This window comes from Podarcis bocagei, assembly GCF_964188305.1.
Source record: "Podarcis bocagei genome assembly, chromosome: 5".
In the NCBI taxonomy this organism is placed as follows: Eukaryota; Metazoa; Chordata; class Lepidosauria; order Squamata; family Lacertidae; genus Podarcis; species Podarcis bocagei.
In genome coordinates this window covers 81,295,667-81,307,865 of record NC_138129.1, presented here as the reverse complement: position 1 = coordinate 81,307,865, position 12,199 = coordinate 81,295,667, and the positions used below count along the sequence as shown (strand labels likewise).

General features: G+C 47.3%; 2 long non-coding RNA genes across 2 annotated transcripts in view; one reads left to right on the top strand and one right to left on the bottom strand.

Annotated features, from left to right (window-relative positions):
- Nucleotides 1-9,022, top strand: part of LOC308587426 — a 153,381-nt gene extending 144,359 nt beyond the window's left edge. Inside the window, exon 4 of the long non-coding RNA XR_014008362.1 lies at nt 8,910-9,022. This is a non-coding gene — a long non-coding RNA (uncharacterized lncRNA). The remainder of the gene's footprint in view (nt 1-8,909) is intronic.
- Nucleotides 1-12,199, bottom strand: part of LOC308587432 — a 39,231-nt gene that overhangs the window by 19,975 nt on the left and 7,057 nt on the right. The window lies entirely within an intron of this gene.

Below are 12,199 nucleotides of genomic sequence, written 5' to 3'. Positions count from 1 at the left end.
ACGGAGTGTGTAGTTGCATTGCACGGAGTGTGTAGTTGCATTGCACGGAGGGTGTAGTTGCATTGCACGGAGTTTGTTGTTGCATTGAACAGAGGGTGTGCAGTGCACGGAGTGTGTAGTTGCATTGCATGGAGTGTAGTTGCATTGCATGAAGGGTGTGTGCATTGCAGGGAGTGTGTAGTTGCATTGCATGGAGTGCGTGTGCATTGCAGGGAGTGTGTAGTTGCATTGCATGGAGTGCGTGTGCATTGCATGGAGGGTGTAGTTGTATTGCACAGAGTGTTTTTTGTTTTGCTTTGGTTTTTTGCATTGCACGGAGTGTGTGTGCATTGCACGGAGTATGTAGTTGCATTGAACAGAGGGTGCAGTGCACGGAGTGTGCAGTTGCATTGCATGGAGCGTAGTTGCATTGCTTGAAAGGTGTGTGCATTGCAGAGAGTGTGTTTTGCATTGCACGGAGTGTGTAGTTGCATTGCACAGAGGTTTTGTGTGTGCATTGCACAGAGTGTGTAGTTGCATTGCACAGAGCGTGCTTTTTGCATTGCACGGAGTGTGTAGTTGCATTGCATGGAGAGTGTGTGCACTGCACGGAGTGTGTGTTGTTGTTGTTGTTGTTGTTGTTGTTTTTTGCATTGCACAGAGTGTGTGTCTGAAAAGGAAGCTGGCTTGGCGGCAGCTTGGTTGGGACTTCTTTAGGGGTTCTGGCCAGCGTCGGCCCTGTAAATTTACATATCATGATGGCTGCACAAGATGCCCCCTGCCCAAGCGGGGGCTGGAAGCTGGCAAGCAATAGCTCAATACCTTTTGCCCATATTCCCATTTTATTTAGGGATCCAGTTGGATATCGTTGCTAAAACATACCACTTGGCTATGGAGAAGCTGTCTGCCTTGAAGGAAGTTATTTTGTAATACTTCCTCTGTAGCAAGTGATGCTTCACCAGATCCGATCTTGCTGGGTCACTTAACTAATCTTCCCACTAGGCCAGGCTGCCTAGATTTCACCCCTCCCATATCCAAGAATCTCCTGAGGAGTCTGCTGATTCTCCAGAGAGGAGGAGGCGTGTTCTGGTCTCTACTTATTCTGCTCCAGCACCAAGTCAGTCAGTCAGTCAGTGTCGGAGAGGGAGAGAGACTGAGTGTTAGAGATCATGTGTAGAGATAAGGTTGCTGCTAAGGGCAGCTGCAGATACTCAGTGCAGTGCAGCATTTATTTATGCTTAGACCTATTAAGCTCTGTATATAGTTTGTATAGTTGTAGATAGAATAAAGAAGATATTCTACAGAGCTGCTCTCTGAGTTGTTTATATACTCAGACTCTGCTGTACTCTGCTGTGCGACGACTGTCTTTTTGTTGGAGTGAATCCGGTGCTCACAACTCTAAGCTGTGAGTCCACAGCACTTTGACCTGTTCATGTGCAGAAGGTGGTCTCTGGAAGTGCTACCCAGCTCGCCTAGCCCAGTTGGGGCTGAAGTGGATGAGTCCAGTTGGTGGCACTGGCTCAAGGGCGATGCTGACAGAGGTCCCCTTACCTTTGTGTATGCCTACCAAATGTGGTGAAGGCAGATATCAGGCGATGGTAGCAATTCCTGAATGTATGCAATAGTAGTTCGCCATGGCAGGATACCTTGAACCCGCTCAGGGATTTTCAGGTTCATGCTGGTGCTGCTGGATCTTTGCCCTTTGGTTTTATTTCAAGGGCTGCTGGTGTGCAAAGCTATGGCCTCAAGCCTGGTGTGGTGAGGCAATCATGTGACATAACTTTTCTTGAGTTTTCCCCATTGTAGTAGCAGTTCACATGTGGCCCGAGGAGTTCAGTGACCATCGGATCTGCTTTTGGTCTGATAACCAGGTGGTGGTGAGCGTCTTGGCAAAACAGTCCTCATGCTGTAGCACAGTCTCTGCCCCTCCGCTCATGCTTTCGAGCTGCGCCACTTAAGGTTTAATATTGTGCTTTCTACTCTCCAAATTACGCTGACACTATCCGATTTTCAGATGAAGCGCTGCAGATCCTGGGCTCCAGACTCAGCTATTGCCAGACTTTTCCAGTCTTGTGGCATTTTGACAACAATTAGTAATTTCAGAGAGCGGCAGCTTCCATTTCCCCTTCTGCTTTTACCTCTTATGGGAAGGCCTGGATGGATTTCTTAGCCTTAAGCTGGCAGTTCTTGGCCATTCGGAAGAATTTGCCCCCATCCTCTGAGCAGATCCTGCAGTATTTGGTCCACCTGCTGCAGATTGGGCATGCGGTTATAACTATCCGAATTCAGTCCGCTGCAATGTCTGTTTCATTGAAGCTTTATTTTTTCAGAGACCCTTGTATAAAGTTTGCAGTGCGCAGGGCCTTGGAAGGTTGGAATAGGCTCCAACCTCATAGGACAGTGGGCAGGAAGTCGGTCAATTTTACCTATGCAGTATCTGCAACAAGTTAAAACTTGTCTGCGGGTTAAAGATCAAGGTGAGACTCCTTTCAGTAGTCCATTGCATTTTCGCACTGAGGGTTGGGGAAATGGTTGTTGGAGCCAGCACGGGGCCGAGATTCTGGAGGCTTATTGCTTCAGGACTTTTCCTTATCTTTTGGAGCTTGTCATTAGAGCTGGTAACTCTAAAACAGACTTAGTGGGCAGGAGTGCCACAATCAGGCTTCCCGCCACAGGTGAGGAGGGCCCTTGCCCGGTTATGGATAACAGAATATTTGGCTTTTTATTCCCTGGGGGCTGGCCCGCTCCTAGTGCATGAAAATGGGTTCCCGTTAGCCCGGCATCAATGTGCTTACGTCGTGCACCAGTTATTAGAGCCTGCGGCTTGCTTACCGCTGAACACTCCTCATTCCTTACGATTAGGTGCTGCTGCAAAGGCTGCACACTGGGGGCCTGTCAGTAGACAGGATTGTGAATACGGGTCATTGGAAGTCTGACGCTGACAAGGATTATATCAGGAAGTGTCACAGTGATGTCTGTGCTGATGCTTGTCTGTTGTTTCCTTTTTTCATAGGAGCAGCTGTGCACATTTGGGCCACAGCATTGTACACTAGGCTGGCAAGCATGTTGACGGGTTTGGACTGGGGCGCCATCTCAGTCTTCCTGCCCATGTGAACATATACTGGATGTCCAGATGGGGAATGCTTTGGGAGGAGATCCTTCCTTTGGTGCGGTCGAGTGTGACCTGTGCAGGTCCTCCCGCAGTGCTGGTGGTACAGCTGGGCGAGAATGTTTGCTGTCTTCCTCCAGCATAAGTTTGCATTCCTGCATGCAAGAGGGCTTGGATTGAGTTGATGGCAGCTCTCCCTGGACTCAAAATAATTTAAGGCATTGGTTCAAGGTGGTCTGGAGGGGGGGTTGGAGCACCTGTCCCCTCCAATGCGCAAAGATGTTCCATTAAGGGAATCCAAGGATTTGCCATGCTTTTGTCGACCCCTTTTGAGGGGTAGGGCCATGCAAGAGTCCCTGGGAGCATTTGGGGTGAGCTTGAGTCTGATCCTGGTTCATTCCTCCCCCATGCTGTTTATTGGAACTGATGATATGGTGGGGCCCAGTCGTCAGTGCTGCCCTGCTGAGGTCAGGTGCAGCTAGTCGGGAACCAATGCCTAGACAAACTACCACCGAGCAGGCCAGAAAGCATGTTAATAAGGCGGTGGATAATAGAATAAAATAAATAAAGTAAATAAAATAACAAATAAAATAAAATAGGTCCTTGCTTTAGGTGGTTCTGTAATATTGCACCCTCCTAATTTTCTTCAAGGCTGTTGCCCTCTTTAGGGCAGATGGGGGGTGCATCTTTTCCCTATGGGGAACGACACCTGGCGGGATGCGATTGCCTTGGGATTCATTGCTCCCCCACAATGTTTGCTGGTACTGACGATATGGTGGGGCCCAGTCGTCAGTGCTGCCCTGCTGAGGTCAGGTGCAGCTAGTCGGGAACCAATGCCTAGACAAACGTACCACCAAGAAGGCCGGAAAGCATGTTAATAAGGCAGTGGAAATAAAATACAGGTCGTTGGAAATCGAATGCATTCAAAGATTATGTTCGTTAACATTATTGGTGTCTTACAATTTTTGCTTGTTTCATCTTGTTTATCAGGTTTAGCGGTGACCCGTGTTTGGATTGTGGGGCACAGTATCGTCCATTGGGCTGGCGTCGCAGCACGGCAATCTGGATTGGGTCCAGATTTCGGCTTTCCTCCACATATTCGCTTGTCTTGGCTGTCCAGACGTGGGATGTGCTGGTCGGAGTTCCTGCCAAGTATCCGGAGGCAGTTGCTCTTGGAGGGGCCGCCAGCTGCTATTGTGGTGCAGCTTGGTGAGAACGACCTGGTGCCCATGGACTGTTTGTCACTACGTGCTGCAATTTTGGGTGACCTGGAGACGCTGCGTGCAATGGTGCCGACAGCGAAAAATTTTTGGTCAAAGCTTTTGCAACGCTGCGTTTGGAAGGGCAGTCGTTGCCCGGCTGCCACTGAAAGGGCCCGAAAACGCATCAATTCTGCTGTGGTCAAAAAAGTTTTGGAGCTGGTGGCGATGCAATTTCCCACCCCGAGATTCTTTTTGAGAGGCCATCCTTTTTCCAAGCTGATGGCATGCACCTTTCCGCTTCAGGGAATGAGGCTTGGATTGGTGCGGTGGTGACCAAGCTGAGGTCTTGGTTGGGGCTGTGAGTGGTTTGGCGGTGAGCTGAGGGCTCCATGGCGGTTAGGCACTGGTTAAATTGGTGCTTGGAGGGGTAAGTGCCTACCCCTCCAAATGATGCGAATGGGAATTCCGTTAAAGGAAATCCAGGGGCTTGCCATTCTTTCGTCCTTGTCCCCGGAGTCGGACTTGGGCCGTGCAAGCCCCACAGGAACATGAGGGTGAGAAGTAATGGTCTGGTGCCCAGCTTTATTTCTCACCCAATACTTGTTTCCCACGCTGGCTTCCGCTGGTATCCGGAAGGCCAGCTCTGTCCCTGAGGGCAAGGACAGATAGTCGGAACCAGTGCCTAAGCAACCACTCACATTTTTGTATTTGAATAAAGTTGTGGCCAAAATTATGCCAAAAACCTTAAACAAAAATTGATGTGTGAAGTGTGAATTATTGGGGGGCTACTGTGACTCAACACGCAAAGCGTGTTCTCCCTAGCAGAGAGCACGTGTTGCGGTTGGGAACAGGCCACCCTCCAGTGACTAGGCAAATTTAGTTGAATCCCGACCATTTAAATGGTTAAACTGGGTTGCTGGGGTGTTTTGATTGTTGCCAATTCGGAGGAGGGGTCAGAGTCTATATATACAGGGGCCAGACGTTGGCACGGCCTCTTGGCCGTTTTGCATCGGATCACCCGCCCTCCCTCCCTTTAATAGGGGGGTTTTTTATTTAAGCTGATCGCTTGACCTTGCTATGCCTGTCATGGTGTCGTTCGCCTTGGTGCGGGGGCACGGTAGGAATTTTGCCATCTGGCTGATTGGCTGGTGCCATTTGGTTTTTGCCTACTGCATAGCAAATCGTCACAACTTGTAAGGTTGGCGGTTAGGCACTGGTTAAATTGGTGCTTGGAGGGGTAAGTGCCTACCCCTCCAAATGATGCGAATGGGAATTCCGTTAAAGGAAATCCAGGGGCTTGCCATTCTTTCGTCCTTGTCCCCGGAGTCGGACTTGGGCCGTGCAAGCCCCACAGGAACATGAGGGTGAGAAGTAATGGTCTGGTGCCCAGCTTTATTTCTCACCCAATACTTGTTTCCCACGCTGGCTTCCGCTGGTATCCGGAAGGCCAGCTCTGTCCCTGAGGGCAAGGACAGATAGTCGGAACCAGTGCCTAAGCAACCACTCACATTTTTGTATTTGAATAAAGTTGTGGCCAAAATTATGCCAAAAACCTTAAACAAAAATTGATGTGTGAAGTGTGAATTATTGGGGGGCTACTGTGACTCAACACGCAATGCTAACTTTTAGATGGTTTATTATGAAGACTTTAAAAGCCTTGTGTTTATTTATTTATTTTGGATGATTGAGCTTTCCTTTTTATCTAATGACAGTCTGGTTTTACTTGAAGTCCAGCTGCCTGTGCTGATTGAAAAGTACAGTGGTACCTTTCGTTCTGGAGGTCCATTCTTAACCTGAAACTGTTTTTAACCTGAGGTACCAGCTAATGGGGCCTCCCGCCACCGCCATGCGATTTCTGTTCTCATCCTGAAGCAAAGTTCATAACCCAAGGTACTATTTCTGGGTTAGTGAAGTCTGTAACCTGAAGCGTCTGTAACCTGAAGCGTCTGGGAAATGATCTATAACGAGTTGAAAAAGGTGTTTAAATACACCTTTCACAAGAAACCAGAGGCCTTCCTCCTGGGCATTGTGGGCCAGAGAGTGTTAAAAAAAGATAGAACTTTCTTTCTATATGCAACCACAGCAGCAAGAATTCTTATAGCTAAACACTGGAAGGCACAGGAGTTACCCACGCTGGAAGAATGGCACTTGCAGCTGATGGACTATATGGAATTAGCTGAAATGACAGCCAGAATCCGAGACCTGGGAGAAGACGCCGTGGAAGAGGACTGGAAGAAATTTAAGGACTATTTACAAAAATATTATAAGCTATATGAATGTTGAGAATTTGCTAAATGTTCTGGAAAAACATGCTTCAGTATTGAATTTGGTAAATGTTGAAAATTAAGTTAAGATTTCGAAATGTATAAATTGTGGACTATATAACTAAAGGAAAACACAAAAACATATGAAATAAGGTATTAATTTGCTGTTTATTTTTATTGTAAAGAAAACAGGGGATGGGGGACATGGGGAAGTCTGATCGATCATGAAAATGGATGTGAAAAATGTGAATCTTTTCTTTTTTTTCTCTTATAACTTCTTTTCTTTTCTGTAAAACTGCTTTTGATGTGCTATGGATGATATACCTTTCTTTTACCCTGGAAAAAAGCAATAAAACTTTATTAAAAAAAAAAAAAAAAAGCGTCTGTAACCTGAAGCATCTATAACCTGAGGTACCACTGAAAATAAACTGAACCATTTTAGAATGTTTGGGTAGCAGAGTTGGTCCAAGACATTTTGGAAGCAGAGGCAAACCACGCAATGACATCCCATTCTGGTGAAAGTGATGGTGTGGAAGAAATTTTGCTTTGTCTGGCGGGGGGGGGGGGGATGCAATACCAGACTTCTAAAAACAACTCCAATACACACCACTCTGGAGCCTTCCTCTGCCACAAAAAGAATCACACAAAAATAACTTAACCTGACCTGACTAGGACATCAAACACTTAACGGGTGCTAAATTGCCCCCATCATGCCTGTTCAAAGCACATAGTTACTTACTCTGGCTGTGGGATACATTAAACCAGGGAAAACAAATATTTTTGGTCATTTCGACAGAACTGAGCACACACACACACAAACCAAGGGCACACATACAAACTGCAGCCAGAACCACAACAATAAGAAGTGCTTTGGGAGCAGAGGTGAGGCCTGCGTCCCAATTCTATCCATGTCTATACATACCCCAAGACAGGTTTTGACCTTATGCACTTTTATACCTGGAACCAGATTTCAGAGTAATTAGCTGGGCTTACTTCTGAGTAAAGGCAGTTTTTTTAAAAAACGAACAAACCATCCAACTATAAATCCAGAAAACACTACACCCCCAGTTGCAAGCAGCTGGATTATTTCTGAGTAAATGCAGGGTTTTTTCCACAAGCATCAAAACACCTGTACCTCTCAGTGTGGTGAAAAGTAACTCCTTGTTGCAGCAGTGAGCACAAGAGAAATGAAAGCCCGGGAATAAAGAACCAATCAGAAGAGCCATGAGGCAGTGGCGAACCAATCAGGAGAGCTGAAAGCCAGGAGAGCACTGAAGAAGATGTGGCTTGGTCTTTTGGCTGCTTCTGGTCCAGCTGCCGCTGAAGGGTAGGCCGCAGACCTAGGCACTGATGCCATTTTGGAGGTGATGACAACAGCTGCTTCAGTACCATAAGGAACTGGTGAAGCAGTCACCTTGGCCTCCCAAATTGGCACCGAGGCCACATGCTTCAGAAGCGGCAGGCAACTTTGGCAATGCAGCAGCAACCAGCAGGCACAGTGGCAGAATCTGCTGCTCCTGGATCCCACCAAGATCCCGCCACCTGAGGCAACTGCCTCAGACTGCCTAATGGTAATGCTGGCCCTGTTTAGTAGTTCCAAGATAAAATCCTTTATTATACCTAATTTTTAAAGCACTCACTCTCTTTCTCTCTCTAAGTGTGTATTACACACATACACATCCTGGGCTGTTCACGTAAATTCTAACAACAACAAAAAAACACCTCAATATAAGGGGTCCAAACAAAAATGAACAAAACACAGCAGCAAGAAAATGCCTCAGTTTTAAAACCCAGAAGAGTCAAATATATTTGCCTAACAACGTTGGCATCCAGGCAGCCTTCTCTGGGGAGGGAATTCCCCAGATGGGGCTGTACCACTGAGACGCCTTTCTCTCTGGTCACCACCCATCTTACCTCAGATGGCAGGGGATAAAGGAGAACTTCCTAAGGCAGATTGGTATGGGAGTAGGTCAGTCTTGTAAATAAGGCCGCCAAAATGACTAGCCTATAACTTCTTTTTAACAATCCCAGTTAGGAGCTGGCAGAGGAAGGACAGAAGCCACATTTCTGTGCTCAATCTCCTGCATGGAACCTGATTCACTCACCTGCATGCAGTTTTTGGTCGCCTTTGTCTACCAGGCTAGAGCTTAAATTCACAGCTGGAGTAGGCATTCTTTCCCTATTTGTAAGTACTGTAAATTGTTGGCTCCAGGTTCTCTCTTTAGTCAAAAGAGAAAAATGCACACAACTATAATCGCAACTGGCAAAATCTGCAATGCTGGCAGCAGTCAGTGACAACAGCTGCAAAGCCAATGATATTTGCTTCTAAATCATGCTCTCTCCTTTCATTTGCAGCCCTGTTTTCTGTGGGGAAAGTGACTGTTCCGTCCTAGATTCCAGTTCATTCAAGCAAAGGGCTACTCTTTTTTCTACCTTGGCTCAATTAAAGCACCTTATTGCAGCATTTATTTGGGAAGCAAAGCATGCAGTTTTATTTACAGCACAATTAAACACCGGTACAATTACCAAAGTGGGGGAAGAAAGCTTATCATTGATACTAAATTATTCCTAATAGACTTTGTTAGTCAGTAAATTGTTGTTAAGTGGGTATAACACTTCATTCCAATTGCCACGATATGCAGATGTTCTCCATCTTTAATGCCTGGACTGCACCAATAAAACAACCTGGGATAGGGGGGAGGGCAGGGAGCAACCAAATGAGTGATTTCCCCCAAGTGTTTCGAATTTGAGCAGAACTACATTTAGTCCGAGGGACGCAGGTGGCACTGTAGGTTAAACCACAGAGCCTAGGACTTGCCAATCAGGTCGGTGGTTCGAATACCCGTTGCTCGGTCCCTGCTCCTGCCAACCTAGCAGTTCGAAAGCACGTCAAAATGCAAGTAGATAAATAGGTACCAGTCTGGCAGGAAGGTAAATGGTGTTTCCGTGCGCTGCTCTGGTTCACCAGAAGAGGCTTAGTCATGCTGGCCACATGACCCGGAAGCTGTACGCCGGCTCCCTTGGCCAATAAAGCAAGATGAGCGCCGCAACCCCAGAGTCAGCCACGACTGGACGTAATGGTCAGGGGTCCCTTCACCTTTACCTTTACACTTAGTCCCTGATATGTTTGTACCCTGTTTCACTCCCATCCAGCCATCCTACTCTTTATTTCCTTACATTTTGTGCTCTCCTGTTCCTCCATTCTTTCTTTAGGTCAGGCACTTATGTTATACAGGTGGCATGTATGCCTAATACACCAGAAATTAAATAGGCATAGTAATCAAAGATTATGCCTATGGGAGGTTGTCTCATTCTGTCTCATCCTCATCTTTGGATGGACTATCCTATGCCTGTTTCCCATGACGCCTCAGTAATTTTCGGAATAGAGAATCCACATAGGAACCACGATGTATCACACTAGCACGTCTCAGTAGTAGTTGTAAGGCTACGGTGGTGTGGGAACCATTTATGCCATCTTGCTTTCCTTGGAAGAAAGGTGTGTTATAAACAAAACAATGATTGTATTCAACTTCCCCCTTCACCTTCCCAAATCTGCTCCAGAGAGTTGAGAAGAAACCCATAACATATATGGAGACACATGGGCAACAGAGCGGGGTGGGTGGATGGAATTCTGTTGTGCAATGTCAAGGAGCCAAGCGAACCACAGGGCAGGCACACACATGAGAAGCACGGAATGCAATTAGCTGTTTAGTAACAGAAAATAACAACAGAGCAGAATCCTCTGGTTCATATTAATCCAGCTGATGTTGCTGAAACTGACCACTAGCTCCACCTGCCTCTTTTAGCCTTTCATTCTGGATCCCTCCCAAGCAGATGAAGGCTGCATTGAGGGTGTGGACTTCTGCTCTGGACCTGTCTGGCCTGTTGCTCAGCAACATGCAGAACTCTCTGGAGTGGGTTGTCAGTGGGGTAGGAGAGCCAGCAGGACTGGGACTGTCTGCGCTCACATTGCACTCAACTCTCGGCCTCTAACCCTGTCCTAGAAGGCTCTCCTTCTCCTGACCCTTCTTGATTACTCAGCCCCCCTTGTATCTAGCACCTCCCTTCTCCAGGCTGCTCCTCGGTGTCTCACCACCAGGATCTGGGACCTAAGTCACCATCGTTGGATCCTTCTCTTGGGGGCTCCTGGGCAGACGGCTCCCACCACTCTTCCTTATCCAGCCAATTCCTGACATCCATGCAGAAGGCCTTGGGGCAATGGAACAACACTGCAGTTATTGTAAATTCCTTCTAAACTCCTTAGAAATACAAATCTGAGTTGGATGTTCCAAATTTGCATTGATTCCTGTTTTAGGTATAAATCAGTGGAAATTCTGTGAATCCAAGCAAGCTATCTTAACTGGGGCAGAAATTTGGGTAAGACTCTTCCCACCCCATCTCCATTCTCTGAGCAAGACTCTCCCCATTTAGTTGACAACTCAATGAAAAGGAGCTAACTTGAAAGGGGGACATTTTGGTACAATGCTGCCATGACATCACTATTCCTTTTACCAACACTTAAGGTTTCCTTCGTGGAGCGCTTCAATCTCTAAAACATTCTACAAGCCCAGCGTATAGTTATCATTGCCAGTAACGGATGTATACAGTACTCACCATCTGGGTGGTATAAATCAAGGCATTCTCTCACACCTACACTCGAAATTAATTATCATATCATTGATCTTCCTTCTGTTCCGGACCAGTTCTCCCAAATGCCTCCATATGTTATATGGCACAAAACAAACCAAGCTTGAACAACATCTTAATATCTCCAGGATACTGATTAATCTGGGTTATGGCATCTATAAAATTTGCTCCCACCAACGCAACCACTACAATTGCACACATCTTTCACGTGAAGTTCTTTATTTAAGGACCACTACGTTCTCACATTTCAAATCCTGCTTTCTCCATACTAAGCTTATTCCCAGTCCCATCTGCTCCTTATCTTGTCTCTTTTTAAAAAATTAAAAAAATTAATTTATCCACTCGCATATGTTGCACCAAGGTGGGGAAAATAACAGGAGAAAATAAAACGAACCTGTCAGGGGTTTAGGTGCAGAGGCACGGGCAAGGGAGGAAACAGAGAGCAAAGGGGAGGAGACAGAGGAAAGGATGAGTGATGACGACGACCCGAGATCTCCCAGTCTTTCCAGTGAATCAGAGGATTCACAGAAAGGAGCACCAGTGGCCAGGGCATGGGGGGAGTCTAGGGAGGCACCCCAGGAAGATAGAGCCAGAGGAGACTCAGGGGGGAGCAGCTGGAAATCGGGACCAGCGTCACCGCCAGGAAGCAGGGAAGAGGAAAGGAGCCAGGGGGGAAGCGCTGGCAGCTCACCACAGGAGGGAGGGCAGGAGTCAGGAGTGGCCACACCTCCATCGGGGAGCGAAGAAACGGTTAAGAGGAAAGTGGAAGGTTGGGCGCGCGCGCCAAGTTCAAATGCAGAGGAAGGCGGCGCAGTGAGCAGCCCCGAAAGGGAACCAGGTCCTAAAGCCCGGCGCAAGGAGGCAGAAGGGTCCGGGTCAGCGTCAGAAGAATCCCGGAAGGAAGAAGCCCCGGGGGGTAGAGGGACCCAGAGGAGGACAGTCAGGAGGAAAAGGTGGAGCAAGGCTAGGATATTAAGTTGGTGCGCACGGGGCGGAGA